Genomic DNA, 21,357 nt, shown 5'->3' on the forward strand with positions numbered 1-21,357 from the left:
TTCGTCTTCCTTTTACATGTACCACCCCTCTGCTAAGCATGGGTGCGAGTTTTAGACCACCTGATAAAAAGAAACACTTTTGGCTTGCATAAACTAACAGAGTTTTGTTGCATTTCCTTGCTTTCATCAGCATATTCAGTCCTTAGCTTCTGTATGGTGCACATATTCTATTCCGCATTTTGAAGGCACATGCAATAATAAAACTTCATTGAGAAACATCCGTTCTCCGGACACCGGTGTATTGTACAAATATACAGAATCCTCTTGCTTACTACAGAAATCAGTATGGAGCATACGTTACCGATATGCTACATAGGCACTGCCCTTAGATGTTACATCATGCCGTTGCAGGATGTCTGACATCTAACAGTTTTCCGTATATTACATGCATATACTTATGTTACATTCCTCAGCTATATATTATATACGTCCATTTGTATGTGAGATCCTGACCGCCTACATTGTTTCAGACGGAAAGTACGTATAGATTGACACTTATAAGGAAAGTATTATAAAACATGCGTTTTCAGTGATACGTCTGTTGTACGTTAAGTTCAAAAACTACAGGAATTACGCATGTAACCTAAGTGCGCCACCTACATTTTTTCTCAGAGCTTTACAGTATAATCAAGTAGGCCGTGTTTAATTATTACTTAATAACTAATATTTAAATTTATCATCTATCCTTTCATTTACAAGACAATATACAATAAATTATGAAAATGTGTGTGCGTATGTATGTATGCAATAATTCAAAATGCATGTAACTGAAGTATACATTATCCTTTAAAAAGTTTTCAAATATTATGTTTAGTAGAAAATCATGCTTTTATTTAATAACATTTCCCATTTCTGTTTCATATAATACATTTTCAGACAAAAAAGCAAGAAAGTTTAAAATAGTAACTTCATTAAGCGAATTAGAATAAATGTAAATCTTAACAATATAAAGCAAAATCATTATTATACTCGCTTTTCCGTATGTTGTATAGACATGGTTTGTGATTTAAGCGTGTTTCCCGTTCAACAATTAGCAATTCTTTTGCACGTGATCGAAATATTTAGCACGTGTTTTCATGGCCTAGCTCGTTGAAACGGTCGAATAACGTTTGACTGCTGAAACAGACGAAACGTTTCAAACGTCTTTAATTTGGTGGTGGCTGTTTTAATGCATCCACCGTATTGCTTGGACCTATCACCCTCAGACTATTATTTGTTTCTTTCTGTGCCAGAACTCGTCGTATGACGTTAAGTTAGTTTGGAAAGAGGCCTGTGGAAAACCACGTGTTACATTTTTCTTTTTTTTTTTTTGGGACCAGAAACCACGAAAGATTTATAGCAACAGGATTAAAGTGCTGCCAGAAAAGTAGCAGAAGGTCTTGAATAAACTAGCACATATATGGTTTTATAGTGTTATTTTCAAATCACAATAAATTTATTCTCAATTCTAACCTCCAAAGACTCAAAATATTCTAGACAAGCTTTTTAAATTTATCGACAATATTGTAGATTATAGTGAGATACTTAACAGGATTAGACAAATAATTTGTATTCACATTACTTATATAAAGATCATTTATTTGTCTCTTTTATATCAACAAAAACTTTTTCACTTTATTAAGAGTAAAATTACTATGTAATCTAATATTATGTGTTAGTTCACTGGTGACATGCATATAGCTAGGAACAGCTCTATTATATAGTGAGGATTCCATGTGTCTTCTTATTAATACGAAGAAAAAAATATTTGAAAAGGGAAAGAAATCAGTTGAGAATGCTCCAAGAGCATTGGCAAAACGAACTTAAAAAGAATGGAGAGATAAAGCGAAAGGATAACTGTGAGTACTCGAACATGTAAAAGGATTTTTTTTTATCCGCGCTTTCTTCTCTTTCTAGCAAAAAATAGCAAAATATCATCTCTCTATCACTTAAGGCTCCCGAGATATGGCTCCTTAAATCTCCCGAAATCGGAACTATTTTTTGGCAAAATCTCGGGAACAGTAAGCCATAGAGAGATGATATTGGTGTTAATCAATACCTGAAAGTATGGTAAACATTTTGGTACCAATGTTAACTGGTAGTCACTGGCAAAAACAGTGGCCAGTTGTACAGTGGAAACCGGTTACTATTTGGTGCAAAATGTTCACCATCCTCTTAGGTATTGATCAACACCAATATTATCTCTCTATAACTTACAGTTTCCGAGATATGGCTCCTCAAATCTTCGAAAATCGACAATTTTTTGGTCAATATATCGGGAACCGTAACAGTGACGCGAAAAATTCCACCACTTTCTTAGATAGTTTTTGATGCTCTATCGAATGGAGAGCTCAAAATTGAAAAAAAAATGCAAAATACACACAAACACAGCCATAGAAAATTCAGTAACGAACTTTGTAAGTTCGTTGAAAATATGGACATTTGTTTCTGAATACAAAGTAGGAACGACTGAAGAGAAGTTTTTAAATGTAGACTCTGCATCTCTAATTCCTGTGTGAGATTTGGCAATATATCGTAAGTCTCAATGGTTGGTTTTACCCTTTGTTCGCGTATTCAGCTTTATCTCTTCCTACCTCACGCCTTCAGTGTAAGTCCGCATATGACAATCAGGTCCAGTGTGCGAATTAGACAATTTATATTAAGGGGGGATAAAATTAGGCAAACTTACGTAGAATCTGAAGGTGCAATAATTCAAAATGAGACAATAATGCCTTACCCCCTCTTTCCGCACACACATAAATATGACGTGACATCTGTAATAAATAAGGGACATCTGTAGTAAATGTACCGACTAAACTATGAATATATTGTTTGACATGCACACACCACACCTAACCTTTCTGAACATGTTCAAATGTTGTGCTCACTCTTGTGCTCTCTAGGGTTTATTCACATGAATAATTCGGTTCGAGTGACAGCCATGATCACAAACACATGTTAATTTTTCCGCTGATATTGAAATCTTCCACTTTGCGTACAGCTTTGCGAAAGGAAAGCCTACTTCAGTGTTATGAAAACCACTAAAGTTAACTGTTAAACCGGACTTACTTTAAAAAAAAAAATCTACATATTAGTCTATGATACGAGAAATGGATTGTTACTGGTCCCGACTCTCAATTCAAATTTTGAGATTGCGCTTCTACTCCTTGCTAATGCTGCGCTCTCCAAGTTTATATATATATATATATATATATATATATATATATATATATATATATATATATATATATATATATATATATATATCGATTCTATGATGGAGCTCAGGAAATCAACACTTACAATTACGTTACTGTTAGGTTACAGCTGAGTTGATTCAATATGTGCTATGTTATCAAATAAAGTATAAACATTACATTGAAGTTTTTCAGACAGGATTATTGGCGTGGACATCAAACTGTACAGCGAAAAGAATGATAGAAAGTGAAGGGTTAACTTTAAACTGCACGCTCCAGTTGAAGTGCTTATACAGACACGGACAATGAATGACACGGAGAATCAGTCGTATTAGCAAATGCTAAAACAAATCTTATGGTCTTACTCACCTTCACTAACGTGTCTGCTCACTACAGACGCATCGTAAGCTTATACATTAACATATAGCCACGAGAGAATATATAACTCAGATTTGGAGTAGTTTCAAAAGTTCATTTCCGTAAACTGTAAAAGGCAGTGATGCTCAAGCAATAATAGTCCACTTAAGTTCTATTAAGTCCACTTGTTTTATTTATTGGATATTACAAATATTAAGCAAACTTGCTAACTAAAATGAAATATAACAAAAATTAAAACAAGATGATAATCGATACAAATATAGAGGATGGATATGACATGCCTGAGTATGATGGAAGAAGCTATTTGTTTACTTCTTGACCAACCACTAAGAGCATTTATAAATTCATATCCTACTTTGTTATGCGCAATTACGAGTAGTACATTCAATATTCACGAACGACGGGGAACTGATTCGCACCCTTTATTTCGCACCCTAATCAGGTCCTTGAAAAGCCTGGCCTTTCCTACATTAAAATCACAATCTCAGTTGTGGTTGAAAAGAAAAATCTTTTGTTTTGTACTTTTTTTTTTGGCGGCGGAAGGGTGGAGCTTCTAAGCTTTGTGCTGATTACCCGCTAAGCACATTGAAAAGGAAGTGATGAATTAATTCCGTGTTCTTATTGATTCCATAAGAAATCAAATCGTAGGATTTTGTAAGTTTTTATCTTATTTTAATTGTAAATTATTTCTGCATTTGAACTTAGAAGAAATAAGATTACCTGAGTTTACTTTCGTCTGTTGGAGAAGAGCGTTCACCTCTGGTGCGTGTTGTCCGTGATTCGATCCAAGTGGGCTTTGTGGTGGACAAACACCGTGTTCGTGGGTTTTCTCGGGGTTCAACAGTTTCTTCCCACTTTCTTCATTCCACTATTGCATTCATTTCTCATCATCACCGTCTCCTTTAGCCTAGCCGGCATAAACGTGGGACGTAAAACTTAAAGATTTCATTCCATTTTTCCTTCATCTGTACATGTATTGTATATACAAACGTTTCAAGTCAATTTCTGAAAGTTAAAGTTTTTCAAACTATGATAGCTGAATGATTGAATGTGGATTATTGCACTCCAGTGAATATCGTATAAATTTAGAAATGCTCTCCATGGAATATCATATTAAAAGGAAACGAAAAAGAGCCACGACATGGTTAAACTTGAGACTTAGGAGAACTGTTGCTCATTAGAAGTTAGTTTTCAAACCTGACAAACCTTCCTTCTTATAAAATTTACATCTTATTCCATTGCAGAAAGACAATATGAAACCTACCGCAGCAATTGAGGATTTGCCACCTGTAGCCTCAGGTATTGCGGATTTGTTTGTAAAGGACTTTGAATTTGGAAGTGCGTTTCTCTCCGCTTTCACGCGAAAGTTCAAAATGGACGGACAGGTAATAATTATAATGATGATTTTATTAAATTTAATGAGTTATATATATTTGATGTTTTCATCATTCATTTGACTTCTCTAAAACAAGTCAAACACACGCGGTATATGGAACGCATCTAATCTTGACAAAACTTGGTATAATAGTAAATCTTGATGTAATTGAAGTATTATGGTGTACAACTGACCTTTGTTTCTCGAGTTATTAGTCATGAACCTACAAAAACACTAAAATGCAATCGATGAAACTAATCCTATATTGATCAAACTTTGTATAGTTGTAGACTTTGCCTTGCTTTGTAAGCTTTTTTTTTTATTTTGACAGCCGTTTATTCGATCCACCAGTTAGGATATAGAACATCTTCACTTTTACAGTTGCCTATAGAAAAAGCTTACCCACATTGAAACACAATTGCTGGCTAGGTTGTATAAAAAAAAAAAAAAACTTTTTTTCGAAATACTGTATTAAGGTGAGTAGTGTGGAAAAATGATCATTTGTGACCAAAAAGATGCCTGATTTTTTTTTCAGATTTTTTGGAGGTCGTTTAGGTGGCGCGCATGGGTTTAGGTTTTGATAGTGATGTGGGTATGCAACACGTACAACAATTTCAAAAATGTAATTATTGGTTATTTTATGTATTTCTTTTCTGTATTGCGGTGGTTTATTTTTTCGTTTATGACAAACACGTTAAATTCGTGCCTCATGGGTAAATTCTTTAAGGTTTATTTATGCTTTTGTTTAAAAAAAAATTGTCAATTTTAGACTAAAACTGCTTCTTTTTTTTCTATTGATGTTTTCCGATTGGCTTTGACTATGAGTTTTACTAGAAAGTTTTCCGATACAAAAACTAAATAAAATATTTGGCTTTCTAATTGCTAACATCTTTCAATTACTGTCCAGAGCTTCACTTATTTTCATAGCTTATTATGCTTTGAAATTAACCCTAAGCTCACTACGAGGAGGAATCCGAAGTTCATTGGCCATAAATTATGTTAGCAAACATTGTTTTGTTAAAGACCAGCCCAAGACTTTGTTCTAGTTTCCTCTTTTGACTTTATTGTCACTTTTTGTTCGCAATGTCGGCATATGGCCTCTAGATTTCAATTTCACTTTGATGTAGCCATTAGGTGCGCCGACGCCGAAGACGAAAAAAGCAGCCTCTGTGATAATTTTCTCAAGTAAATAAGGTGACAGTCATTGGAGATTAGGCCTGGAAAATAGGATGGATATTTGAGCAGTTTAAAGCCTGCTTCTCGGATGGCAGTGATCGCAACTCAAGCTCTGTGCAAAACTTTGTTTCTTTCCATTTTCGTACTATTATCTTGACTGCTTCCATTCAAATGAATGTATCTCCCAGAAATGGCGGTCTATTTATATAATTTATTTTACAGAAAACTATTGAAGGTATAGAGGAGTAAAATTATATTATTTAGATTTTTATGAGTATTACAAATGTTAATTATCATTACTTTTGGTTCACCCCTCGTATTCTAAAAATGTTTCTTGTTAACAAGCTCTTGGGATTCTTTCTTTGCACTACTAATACATAATATTTCTCCTATATATATACAGGGGTTGGACAAAAAAATCTAAAACGTTTCGAAAAGTGTGAAAATCTTACCTAGTATGATGTGGGGCCTTCTTTTGGGTCTAAAACAGCTTGGATCCGACGTGAAATGGACGTATACAGATACTGAATCGTGGTGTGTAGAATTTTGTACCATTTTTCCTCGAAAAAGTGCTTCAGTTCCTTAAGGGATGCTGGTAGATGGTAATGAGACCGAACACGCCTTTCTAACTGAGTCCACAATGGCTCAATGATGTTCAGATCTGGTGATTGTGGGACCCGGGAGATGTGCAATAGCTCCTGGTCATACTTCTCAAACCAAGATTTCACCGTTTTTGCAGCGTGACAAGGTGTCAAATCATCTTGGTAGATCCCATCACCATCGGGGAACAATATTTGGGCCATGGGTAGAAAATGGTCCCCCAAAATGGCCTCATACGCCTTAGCACTCATCATTCCATGCAGGGCTATGATGGGACGTGCAGAAAACCACGATATCACTGCCCATACTGTAACAGAATCACCCCTGTGCTTTACAGTTGGAAGCAGACCGTATGTGTCATAGGCTTGCGACATGTTCCCCGTACGTAAACATCACCTGTTGTTGGAAACAAGGTGAAGGTCGATTCATCGGACCAAATTACGTGTTTTCACTGCTCATGAGTCCACGCCTTGTGGTCCTTGCACCACTGGATACGCCTCTTCGCATTTACTGCCGTGACCAGGGGTTTGGCGATAGCGGTCCTGTCATGAATTTTCATTTTATGAAGTTCACGTCGCACTGTTTTCGATGAAACCGGGTTCTGTAGGCCAGAATATAATTCTGACGTAATTTTCATTGCAGTGGTCTTCTTTTTAGCTCTTACAATCCGTTTGAATGCCCTCCGGTCCCTCTCTAACAGGATTGTCTTTCGACCACTGTTGTGCTTTGCAGACGTCGTTTGCCCATGAATTGTGTATGCCCTCGTGACATTGGATACAGTGCCTTTCGATAGCCCCACAATGTTTGCCACTGTTGCCACTGAAGCTCCAACCAGACGGGCACCAACGATCATGCCTCTTTGAAAGTCTGTCAGGTCGCCCATTTTATCGCACCACTTTCACACCATGACACTCACAGGTGAACTGGTTACTGCTGACGGAAGAGGAAGATCCACCTGACACATTGAAAACAAAAAAAGAATCGGTAACCGCAACACGTGTTGTTCAGTGGAGGGCCAAATTTACTTGTCCTGTATGATGTACTTTTAGATTTTTTTTGTCTACCCCTGTATATCGCTATGCTAATATGGTAATTTATGCTCTATTTTTGTAGAATGAAGAAATGAATAAGACCAGATATTTGGCAGCGTTAAGTCTTCTGTATACAGTTGTCCATAACCGTGACTACCTAGATAGGTTTGACTTAAAACGCTGCCTGGAAGAGGCAAAAGAAGCTTCGCAATTACTTCGGGCCAACTATCGACGTGCACGAACAGATCCTTCAAAACGCTTTATCGACTCGTAAGTAGTTTTAGCAAATATTTGATAGTAATTATCTTATATTCTATTTTAAATACATGGTGTTGTACAGGAAGAATATTATGGAAAAAATTATGGAAAAATGTCTCAAGTTATATTTGAATTCTCTTTTCCTCCCTTAAATTGGGTATTGTAATCAAAGTAAAATGAAAACAAAAACCTTGAATCAAATGCTAATTATGTTTTAAAACGCATTTCAGACAATATTACATCGGTCATTCCTTGCAGAAAATTAAAAATTCCCCCTCTTCAATCGACAAAGCCGGCCTTAGGTGGTGCGGGGCCCGATTGGAAACATTTCGCAGGGCCCCAGGTATACAACTAACTTGCACCAAGTTCTGTAGAACCAATATATATATATATATATATATATATATATATATATATATATATATATATATATATATATATATTTGGCTCAGGCCCGTCTTTCAGATCCGGCCTCTGAAACTTTTGACCGGAACGGGTTATCATCATTGCCATTTATTTGTTTTCTTATCTTTATTGGATATCCATGTTTGAAAGAGAAAAGGTGGAAAGGATAAGGGAAAAAACAAAAGGGAAAAAGGGAAAGAACAAAAGAACCACAGCACAATAACAAAACAAACAAAAAACAAAGAAACAAACAAGAATAAGCTATAAAAAAATTAACAACAATTTTCTTGCAGTGCTACTCAGCTTAACTCTATCTGCACCTATCCTGAACTATACTACTTAGTATTTCAATTCCTGATCCAACAACTGTAATAGTATGAAATACGATATAAAATACTTAAATAATACATTCTATTGTTATTAATTCTTATCTACTTATCTATCTATATTATCTAACTAATCTACTCTTTTATTTTGCTGTTGTTTGTTTATTTTTATATATTATTTCCCTATAGTTCTTAACCATATAATTCCTACTGATTGATTTCTTTTCTTAATTATTAAGATTTTTTTAAGATTGTAGTCTTATTATGTTTTTTAGTTACCTAGTTTCTATTTTTTTTATTTTTTTATTGTAATTATGGTTTCCTAATCTTATTTAATGGTTTACTATATTATTTATTATCATGTATTAATACATTTATTATTTAGGCTACTATTTATCCTTTTTTCCCTCTTGTTATTCCACATGAGTGTTTAATGATATTGTTTAATTAATTTTATATTTACTTTATTAATTATTTAAATTGTTATATTATTTAGTTAAGTTTTATTTAATAATGTGTTGCTTCATCTTCTTTCTTTGGTTTTCACCGTATGACAATGGTTCCTCTCCTGTATGCTGTATGATTATTTATGAAACTGCACTCCTCTTCACTTTTCACAACAAAACAGATCACTACGGTTTTTCACTGTATGATTGGTTCTCTCCTGTGGTCACGGGGCACATTTACACTAACATTTCACTTCACTAATAACTTCCATTCTTATATGACCTAAATTTAATGGTTATTCATGAAGTACTCTGTGAGTGTTCTCAGTTTCGTGTCCATGCCATATCACAGTCCTGTATGTGCTGACTTGAGGTCCAGGACCCACTCAGAGCACTTAGTGTGGATCCTGGTCCGTTGTGTCCTTCCGCCCGCACACCCAGGCTGGGACCGTCATTTCGGTCAAGACACTCCTCTTCACTTATTGTCCATGACGCAATGAGGTACACCCAAAAACCCGAAAGCCGAAAACCCGGAAACCACGAACACAAAAGCACACATGCGACGCACACGCACAAGACCATATATATATATTGGGCTCTCAACCCTGTTCTAGTGGTTAGCGCGTGCGCCTGTGCCTGTACATAGTCTCGAGCCTGATTCCCGGTTGGAGAGCACACAAAATTTAATTTCATAATCACTCCCTTTCATTAATCATCCATCGCCTAAAAACAAATCCTGGGATGTCAAATAAAAAAAAAACATTTCATTTCAGAAGTTAATAAAGATTTTGTAGTCAGAATGGATGACAATGAAACTGTGCGCTTAAATTGTGCCTCAAAATTAATAGACTATATCATATCAGAAAAGGACATAGTCATAATACTATTTGTTTTAGTGACGCCCTCAGTGACACTTGGAAAATTGTTAAAATAAAATCTAAAGTTACGTTTTCAGTCCCAGCATTACCAAACACTGAGGGCTCCCGGAAATCCCCGAAAATTTTAAAGTTGTTGAAGAAACTTTAAAATTGCCTTTCAGTTTCCCCATTGCCGAAAACTTTCCGGCGGATGACCGACGGACGCGTCCGAAATGAAATCCTGGCTACGCCACTGTGATGATAATTAAATATAGTAAATATCTATAGCACTATTAAATTTATACTAATCTATTTAATACAACTGTGTATCAGCAAGCCAACCTAACAAGTTTTGGCATGTATTTCGAAGAATTGAACACTTTTGGAAAATATAGGTGCTGTAACTGACCTCCTTGTCCCAACCTGCGGATGACCATGCATACAACAATAATTATACTTTAAGACGTGCTTTAAAAATTTAGCAAAAGGTACCAACAATCCTTATATTGTGAAAAATATAAGAGAATGACGTTTTAAATGCGTCATAATTACTATAAATACCATAGTTTCTTTGTCATTTTGGCCTTACATGAATTGACTTTCGAAAGTTATTTTGCAGTTTAAAGTTGAAATAATAGGCCCTATTTGCACTTTGTGTTAATATGACTGAATAAAACATAACACCTGCGTATGATTTCTTACGAAAAGTCGCCCGTTACTAAAATCATACTTGAAAATGAATGAATGAGAAAATGAATTCATCTTGGGGGTATATTAGGGCTATTGGAAGTGTGCAGAATACTCCCTGGACATAGTATCTATTTTTAAAACAGAAGTTGCAAACGATAAAAAAATAAACTACTGCAGCATTAAATTCAGAAAATATTTGCTTATGCTCGGAAACTTAATATGAACTAACTATTCATTTACTGGTAAGGAAAACCAGTAAATTAATATCATAGAGGTCATACCTTGCCATGTGGAGTCCATGGATATACCTGTATTGCAATATGTTGTTGTGTGTACTTGACAACCAAGAATAACAGTCATCTTAACGGTGCCATAGCCACTTGGCCGGGGGGCCCGCGACCAGACTGGCATGTATTAATTACATGTATTAGGAGCAAAATCTATTCATAGGAGCCACAACACACTTGTTTGATCTGGGGCCTAATATTCTGTTAAATGGCACTAAAGAGTAGATTAGACTGGAGAGTAGAGTAGGGCCCCTTTAGACGTGGGGCCCGATTGGGAGCAATCAGTCCAATCGGCTTAAGGCCGGCTCTGTCCCTGACAGACTCAAGTGCTAACTGCTTTCGAAAGTTCATTTAGAAGGGATTAAACGTTTTCCTTACTTCAATCATTTCGTAGATACAACATGGCACTAAGATACAGATTTCCCCCTGTATCTTAGAAATTATCCTTTTTTCCCCTAAAAGTGGAATTTTCAAAAATGATAATAATTTCAGTGAGGAGTTTAAGTATCGAGTTTCATCTTTCTAAGATACAAGGCCTGTGAGAATCTCTAATTTAGGTATACATTTTAATCCCTCCCTTTCTCTGCTCAGAATAGGTATGTTCATGTTACATGAAGGAGGTAAAAATCAAAATTCTACGTTCAAAAATTTGTTTCAAACGGTTCAGCCGTTCTCGACATGGAAAACCGTTTGGAAAGAAATATAGAAATTGCTTCCCTTCGCCTTTTACAAGCAGAGCTGCCAGAAAAGTAGGATAAAATGGCTACCTATTTTTAATGAGGAATTTATATATCGAGTTCCATCTTCATAGGATAGGATAGTCTATTTTTAGCGTGCATTTTTAATCTCCTCTCTTTAGAATACGAATTTTGATGGTGACATGATAAAATTTGATCTAGAGGATAATGCAATTTACAAACATTCATTTCAAGTAGTTCAATCGTTTTCTCGTTATGAGGCAAACACACCTATATGCAGGGGTAAAAGTGGGTCTGGAAAAGTAGGGGACGGTAGGTAGCAGCATGACGTCCGGCCTTCCCCTTGCCTATCTTTGCCCATTGTAACTTTTTAGGAACTGAGGGAATGCCGTACTTATTTTCGGAGGTGGGAGGACGGCGTTCCCCGCGTTCCCCCTCACATTTGCCCATGTCAATATGAATATGTAGAAGAAATATTAATATTACTCGCTTTCCCCCCTTAAAAGCAGTTTTAAAAAAAAGACAGCAGGGCATGTTTCAACTTGTTTTTAATGAAGAGTCTTCATACCGAGTTTCATCTTCCTAACGCGAGGAGCTCATGAAATACTCGATTTTTGGTATAAACTTTACAGTACTTTTCCCCTTTGAGTCTCCTCCCTCCCTTAGGATACACATACGAAAATTCTGAATAACCTACGGTCTTAGAACTGAAGTTTCCTTGGTATCGTGACGAATATAATTGTTCTCGGGCCATCAGTCAGTTGAATTCTATGTCGTCCAATGTTTCGAGAACCGATAGCATTGTTCTCGTCTTCAGGCTGAAGTATGAGAGATCAAGTCAAATCAAGTCAAGTGTGTCCCACCCGGAAGGGGAGAGGGGCGTCTAGCGTTTACGGCCACTTTGTCCAATATATATTTTAAACTGTTTTGGATGTTTTGTGGCGGGACTCAATGTATCTAGGTTTGGGTATTTATGTGTTAGGCAGTGTTGACAGAATTGCAGATGAATTGGGCCATACGTCTCTTGAAATATGTAAGTGTTTTTCTCTTCATTTTTTTTTTTTTTTTTTTTGAGTTGCTAACATCATCCGAATTGATCGTCCATCGTGAACGTGAAAATTTACTTCGCCTTGGGATTTACTTGAAAAACAAGTTCTGTTTTTTTTTTTTTTTTTCTACAAGTGTGTGTGTGCTAGGTTAGTCATAGCTTCAATTAGTGTTGTAGGGTGTTCTGTTTTCCTGACATTTTGATAACGATCTTCATAGAAACTAGTTTATACTTGTCTTTGTCTTTTGGCAAACTTGTGTTAAGCTGTTCAATGAAATATTCTAATCTGGTTATGTTGTATTTTGGATATGATCCAAAATCTCTCTGTCCTCTGAGTTTTAGTATATTTTGTATTGTAAAAAGTGGGGATCCATAAGTTATGTTTGCTCTTATCACTGTTTTGTAGAACCATGACTTGATGTTGCCTATGAGAGACCAATGAAAGCGTTTATTATATAGGTACTGACAGGAAGGGGGCGGAATTTGATTGGCCAATGGTGGCGTCCAATCAGCATCAGTTATTTCCCCAATTTTGATTGGCTGGTTAACTGGATTTTGATCTCGAAACGTTGGACGAGGTACAATTCACCTGGCTGATTTGCAGGGAACAATTATATTCAACCTACGGTCTCTTCGCTAAAATTATTTAGAATTATGAAAATCTAATTGTCTGGGTTTGTATGCTGAACAAAGAAAAAAATATTAAATGTTATATAAAGACTAACCTTTGGCTAATCTCGTTCATAATGCAAGCTGAGGACTTCACTCCAAGACCTCTGCGTTTGCTAAGTCCATAGCCTTACACCTCTTTTATCAACCCTTGGTTCTTAATACTGTGCTTATTCACTTGTATTTAATTTTTCCAGTTATATATATATATATATACACTAGTAATTGGGAACACTTGGTTCAATCAGCACAAGAGAAGAAGATATACATGGAAATCACCAATAGACGGCGGAAGATATCAGATAGACTATGTTATGATTCAGGACAGGTATCGGAATAGCTTAAAGAACGCGAAGACCCTTCCCGGGGCTGATATTTTCTCTGATCATAATCTTGTGCTGGCCGAAGTAAATATTCAACTGAAAAATGTAGGCAGAAGAAAAGTAGGTAACAAAGTGTTGAATACTGAAAAGTTGAAAAACGAGGAAATAAGAAATCTTTTCGCTGAAAAATTCGAAGAAAAATGTTCAAACGAGGAAAGGATAGGCGCAGGTAGTAACGCACGGTGGGAACATATTAAACGTTGCTTACAGCAGGCTGCAGAAGAAGCAGTAGGTTACCGCGAACACAAAACTGCTAAGAATCCATGGGTTACGGAGCAGATGTTGCAGAAAATGAGGGAGAGGAAGATGTGGAAACAGGTTGATACAGAAGAGGGCAGAAAGATGTACAGAAAGTTAAATAATGAATTACGAAGAGAAACAGACAACGCGAGGGAAGAGTTTTACAAAAGAAAATGCGAGGACATAGAAGAATTAGAAAGAGTTGGGAAATATGAGGAAATGTACAAGGAGGTGAAATCTATGGAATTTCGGAGGAAACAAGGGAGTATTATGATGGCAGTAGAAAATAAGAATGGGAAGGTAGTCAGCGAGAGAAATGAGGTCATAGGAAGGTGGAAAGAATACGTTGAAGACTTATATGAGAGTAGGGATAGACCGTGTAGCCTAAATGTTGAAGTGGAAAATGAAGTAGGCGAGGATGATAAAGGATTTAGTATTCTTCGGGATGAGTTTGAAAAGGCTATATCCGAGATTAGGAATGGAAAGGCAACAGGAATAGATAACATACGAATTGAATTCATTAAAAATATGGGAGACAAGGGAAAGAAAGAATTTTGGCGACTATGCAATGAAATATATGAAACAGGAGAATGGCCAAGAGACTTTCTGAAAACGATCATGATACCGATGGCTAAGAAATCGAACCCAAAGAGATGTGAGGATTATAGAACTATTAGTCTCATATCTCATGCAGCTAAAATTCTGCTCCGAATACTGAACAGAAGGTTATATGGAAGAACAAATAAAGATGTTGAGGAAAAGCAGTTCGGGTTCAGAAGAGGCAAGGGTACAAGAGATGCTATTGGATTATTAAGGGTGATCGGTGAAAGGTTTATAGAAAAAGGGAAAGAGGTGTATGTTGTATTTGTTGATCTAGAAAAGGCTTTTGACCGCGTGAATTGGGAATTGTTGTTGGGAGTTCTAACAAAGATAGGGTTGGAATGGAAAGATAGAAGACTCATAAGAAACTTATACATGAACCAACAAGTAAGTGTTAGGATAGGGGAAGAACTGACGGAAGAGAGTGCAATTGGAAGGGGAGTTCGACAAGGATGCTGCCTCTCGCCAACACTATTTAATGTCTATCTAGAAGAAATAGTAAAAAAGAGCCTACATGATAATGATGGCATTTCGGTAGGAAGTAGAATGATTAGATGTATAAGATTTGCAGACGATATGGCGCTTGTTGCAGAATCTGAAAAGAAAATCAATAAAATGTTAGAAAAAATGAGAAAGGGTTTTGAGGAATATGGGATGAAAATAAATGTTAGAAAGACAAAAGCCATGGTGATTGGAACGATGGGGTCTGTGCCAAATATAAAAGTAGGAGGGGAGAAAATAGAACAAGTGAATAGTTTTCGATACCTGGGTAGTGTTCTTAGTAATGACATGAAATGCGAACGTGAAATAAAAGCAAGGATAGGAATGGCGAAAGAAGCCTTTAAAAGAAAGAAAAGTCTGTTTTGTGGGACCTTGAACAAAGAGTTGAGAAAAAGACTCATAAAATGCTTCGTGTGGAGTGTTGTACTGTATGGGGCGGAAACGTGGACATTACGTAAAGGTGACGAAAATCGACTGGAAGCCTTCGAGATGTGGGTGTGGAGAAGAATGGAAAGAATTAGTTGGGTCGAGCGGAAAACGAATGAGAGAGTGTTAGAAATGGTGGGTGAGAAAAGAACACTTTTAGATATTATTACGAAGAGGAAGAGAAACTGGTTGGGACATTGTCTAAGAAGAGATTGTATCATGAGGGACGTCCTAGAGGGTATGGTGGCGGGAAAGAGAGGGAGGGGGCGAAAGAGACTACAATTAATGGATGATATTAAAACAGAAAGATCATACGCGAAGACGAAAAGGTTAGCGGAGGACCGTGGAGCATGGAAGCTTCTCAGCTGCAGCAAATGACCTGCCAATAAAGGCAGAATACCTATGATGATATATATATATATATATATATATATATATATATATATATATATATATATATATATGTATGTATGTATGTTCACAAAGTATCGACTGCTCGCTATGATTGATCATCCCTTATCAATTTCGTTAGAACTTTAACACCATTTATATTTCCTGTTAAAACCTTTCATTTTTTACCTCTGTGATCAATAGTAAGGATATTAAGGAGGCTCTAAATTTTCAACCGGTCACCATTTTGAAAAATAAAAAGATGATGTATAAAAGAATTATCAAAACAAAAGTTGTAAAGATCTTCACGAGTAACAAGAAACATTTTTTCATTTTTCATCTAGCATCAATACTAAGGTAGTTACGGGTCCTGTGAAAATGCGCGGGGTTGAATTTTTTAAGAAATCCTCTTAAAGCAGATCTTTTTATTTTTATTTGTTTATTTATTTATTTTGTGTTTGTGTGATTTTCGTGCTTATCAATTTCAGAAACCTACGAGCATGTCAGTTTTAAGTTTCTATTTCAATTTGTAGTTCGTCAACTTAAACTTTTCCTTTTAAAAGAATCCCCATTTGATAAACAAGAACAGATTGTTTTTCTCTTCCTTAGACCACCTATAACTAAAAATATTCAATTTTCTCAACCTTTGTGCTTTTTGTAATGTTATTATAGTATACAACATACTACATGTATATAACTCTTTCTTCCAATACATCATTGTTTTCCTTTTGTGCTCTATTTCTACGGAATATTTCAATAATCAAAATGTGTTTTTTAATGTCTATTTCTTTATACTTTTAGTGACATAAGTTACTCTGAACAGTTTTACTAAATTCGAGTTCAAATGACATAAATTGTAGCCATGACAATGAAATAGTATTTTTTTATTCCGTATCCACAAGGAAAGAATGTATCTTTATTGTAAACCTTATATGATTAATGTAATTTAAAGCTTACACATTGTTTTTAAGGATATCATAAGTAATTGACATTTAGAGTTTATATTAGTTTTTATTTCTTGCTATCAACAAATCTTTATGAGGTACATTTGACATTTATACTAGGTAACGAACAATGTATTATATTTCCTGTAATACAAAATAGTTTCCTGAACGTGTGAATTTTCTGACATTTACATTAGTAGAAGTGCTGCTATCTGCTGTTCTTATGTTCACTATGTTTCTCTTTGTCGATAATTATATTCCGTTCCTCGTAACCACTTATAAAGAATTATCACTCATGTCAATTTAACAAGAAGTACTTATTGTAAAAGTAGTAGTTTGGCAACTGTATATAAAACACCAATGATGTGTTATTAAAATGATCATCATGTCAAGTGGTTGATACAACGACTGCCATTTTAAGACTACTACAAAGTGTGGTGGAGTTGGATCAGCACCAGACACATGTGAAAATTTAACACAACTCGAGTAGCAAAGCTATTCTGTAGAATTATCACAGTCCTTTTTCTTGAATAGTGGCTAACAACAGCCAGTGCACTATTGATATTGTATCTTCTATAAGACGGGGATTTTTATTTTAATCTAGTTTTATTAGTTGGCACAACTTCGCAACAATAAAAGCGAGAGGAGCAAAGCTACTTTAAAGGTGATATTTTTGTGACCTGGCTTTCGGTAGCTGCGGAGGGAAGGTCTGCGTAGAAACATCTAGTCTTTGCTTTTTTTTTTTTTTTGAAAAGAAATGTTGTGCAATGGTGCCAACTTAACCTTCTCACGCATGACCGTACCTGTTTTTTATAAAGGTCAAGTGACTATGTGCCTAGAGACGCGCTTAAACTAAAAAAGAGCCGTTGAAAAAATAAAGTTACAAGAAATACGTAGATGTGCTTGTTATTTGGCTACGCACTTTTCAGACAATGTACTTTTCCAGCAGTAAGAGCGGTGAGTGGTACTTTTTTATGCACCCAGCAGCTTGACCTTAAACGTGTGATGGTTGTAAGATTCAACATAGAATAGCCGTGCACCCCTTTTCTCTTTCGGCCAACTGGGAGGGCGCTTACTCACATTGTACTCAGGCCACTGTTGAGTGTTGATGTCGAGCACGGACTTGTACAGTCAGCGACTGTAATAAATGGAGGTTGGATACATAAGAAATGATAGCTTTTTCCAGTAGCAGGATAGTTTCACTCTATGTCTGATAGTTGGACAACCAACATGACAGCAAATACGTGCCCGAAAACATAACATGCCAGGATATTCCTCCACTTGGAGAAAAAAGTATTACTATCTGAGAGCATCACTTAGAGAAACAACCACGAGATAAATCTGTAGAAATTCCATTCACTTTAAGATCAAAAAGATAGGAATTAATGCAAAGGAAACAGAAAAGAATAATACGCATCATGTAGAGACAGAAAAAGTATGGAAAGCTAAACAAAATGAGAATAGAAGGAAACAGGGAAAGGAAAGAGCAAAAGACATGGGAATAAATTAAATTTTAACACTTAAGGATAAACAGTGTCCGTCTTTCCTCCTGCCCCCTGTATCCGTCCTGGTTTTTCTCCCTTCATAGGATAAATCTCATTCAGCATCAAACGCGAACATCATTTATAGTGTTTAACTCCTTGAAAAAATGTAACTCAGTCCTGGCCGAGACTCGAACCCCGGACACTTAGCATAACAGTCAGACACTGTAATGACTTACCTACACACGCTATAGCAAGTATGTTTATAAACCAGTCATTACCAGCGCTATCAAACGTCTTAAATCAGCTATTGTCGGGAGTTACCCCAGTTACACTTGAAGTTTGAACTTTATTTACGGTCTTTAGCCATCTACGGCAACAGGCCCCATGTTTTCATTAAAATAATTTGTTCTGTAGATTAAAATCAAGAATAACTTAATCTATACTCTTACTTACTGTTGTGTATATATATCTATATCTATATCTATATCTATATCTATATATATATATATATATATATATATATATAGAGAGAGAGAGAGAGAGAGAGAGAGAGAGAGATAGAGAGAGAGAGAGGTGTATAAAAATCGGATTAATGGGGGTTAAAAGAGTGATTTCGTAACTGCAAAATGGGTCTTCAAGACGGTTGTCGCACCACTACTACCACACACACATTAAAAATAAAGCTTCGAAACGATAACTTGCACATTGTGCCCTGGATAAGTCGGTAAGGTGTCTGCTTATTGAGTAGGCAACTCGAGTTCGAACCTCGAGTACACCAATTACTTTTTCCTTCAAAATACATTTCTATATTTTTATATATGTTATTAATAATTGCTTTCTTGCATTGCTTGTAAATTATCTTAAATTAGTGAAGGTTCAGTAAAATCAAGAAGGTTAAAATACATATATATGATTGTTTTATCCGTATGTAGAGTCCAGAGATGGAGCGGGTCGGGGGACCGCGGGTTAACAGAACGTGACCCACTACAACCCCAAACCCACCAGGACCCACTCTGACTTAACAACGTATTACGTACAACAGACTCATTCTGCTAAGTGCATTGTAGACAGCTTCTGAACACTGGTGAATTTGTCTACTTTCAAGGCATCCTTTTTCGTTTCATTTGTTTCTATTGACGAAAGAACTTCAGGCAATTTTAGATATTGATATTTGCAATTGTAATAATAGCAATAGGACTTATTTGAGACGCAGCCTGTGATTTCGTAGAGGAGCTAGCTACTGGGAAAAATGCCTGAATCATGTGTAATATATGAATTATTATATAAAAAATTGAATGTGACTATGTGTGCATGATCATCATATCCAAATTGCAAAGTCAGATGAAATGATTTTTGGTATATACTTAAGCCTCAATCTCAACTAGGAAGTTATCATACATGTATCTGTTTCATTATGTTACATATTCTAAGAGGGTCCGAATTTTTGCGAAAAATTTAGTATCTCGCAAGCCGTTCAAGTTGGAGAGCTGATATTCAGTATATTAATTTTTTATCTAATATAAATAAAATAAAGAGTTTGTTTGTGTGTTTGTCTGTAAGTCTGTCTGTCTGTCTGTGTGCGGCCTGGGAATCAGACGAGTGGACCGAGAGTTACAAAATTTTGGTCAGGGGTACCTAGCCCAGGCCCCAGATCAAGACGAAGCCGTTTTTTTTTTAAATTTCGAAGCAGGGGGGTCTCAGGTGGCTTTTACCGGAACCGGCTTGGGAACCAGAAAAATAGACCGAGAGTTACCAAATTTTAGTCACAAATACCTTGGTCCACGCTCCAGATCAAAGTTAAACGTTTTTCTCAAAATTCGAACCAGGGGGTCGCAGGGGCGCGTTTATCGGGACATGTAAAAGTAGTAGAAAATTTCCGATATTAGTGTCGAATTCATAGTTCTCGCGGTCGCTGAAATCAATAATGAAGCTCCTCTCGCAATAAACTTCCAAATTCACGCTATTCGGCTTCTTGCTAGGGGTCTCGCGGGGTGGCTGAAATATCGAAACATATAAAAGTAATCCAAAATGACCAATATAGTGTCAAATACATAGTTTTCGCGGTCGCTGAAATCAATGGTGACACTTCCATTAGCAATGAATTGCAAATTTAATAACAAATATATGCGGACCGGGAGTCAGCGGCAATTGGGGGGGGGGAAGAAATACCGAGACATGTATTTATAAAAAAAAGCCCAAAATGACCGATATTAGTGACAATTCCATAGTTTTGCGCTCGCTGAAATCAATGGTGACACTTCCATTATCGATGACTTGCAAATTCAACTACTATTGTATGCGGGCCGCGGGTCAGCGGGTAGGGGACACCGAGACATGTTAAAATAGCCCAAAATGACCGATATTAGTGTCAAATGCAAAATATTCGCTGTCACTAAGATCAATGGTGACAATTTTATTAGCGATGACTTGCAAATTCAGCTACCATTGTATGCGGACCGAGGTCACATGTGGGGGGGGGGTTACCAAGATGTAAAAATAATCCAAAATGACAGAGATGAGTATCAAATCCATAGTTTTCGCGGTCGGTGAGATCAATGGTGACACTTTCATTAGCGATGACTTGCAAATTCAGGTGAAATTGTATGCGGGCCCGGGTCACATGTGTGGGGAGGTTACCGAGCCATGTAACAATTATCTAAAATAACCGATATAAGTGTCATACCCATAGCTTTCTTGGTCGCTGAGCTCAATGGTGAAACTTAAGATCGCGTTTACTTCGAAATTTAGCCTCAATCAGCTTACGAACGGGGGCATAATAGAAGGGTCATCGAGGCAAAGCGTTTGTTTTTTTAAATTTCGAACCAGGGGTTCTCATGGGGAGCGTTTACCGGGAACGGCCTGGGGTCTGGGCTGAGAGTTACCAAATTTAGCTTATGGGTATCTTGGTCGAGGCCGCAGGCCAAAACAATATATATACTGTATATCGTGCTTGTCAAAAGTTCCGGAAC

At 36.4% G+C, this 21,357-nt stretch overlaps 1 long non-coding RNA gene across 1 annotated transcript in view; it reads left to right on the forward strand.

Moving 5' to 3' along the window:
• Positions 1–4,813: 4,813 nt before the first annotated feature.
• The window catches only part of LOC145673718 (uncharacterized), a 33,260-nt gene continuing 16,716 nt past the window's right edge, over positions 4,814–21,357 (forward strand). Inside the window, exons 1-2 of the long non-coding RNA XR_014128790.1 lie at positions 4,814–4,939; positions 7,819–8,006. This is a non-coding gene — a long non-coding RNA (uncharacterized LOC145673718). The remainder of the gene's footprint in view (positions 4,940–7,818; positions 8,007–21,357) is intronic.

Source organism: Thermobia domestica, chromosome 17, assembly GCF_964235325.1.
Source record: "Thermobia domestica chromosome 17, izTheDome1.hap1.1, whole genome shotgun sequence".
Taxonomy (NCBI): Eukaryota; Metazoa; Arthropoda; class Insecta; order Zygentoma; family Lepismatidae; genus Thermobia; species Thermobia domestica.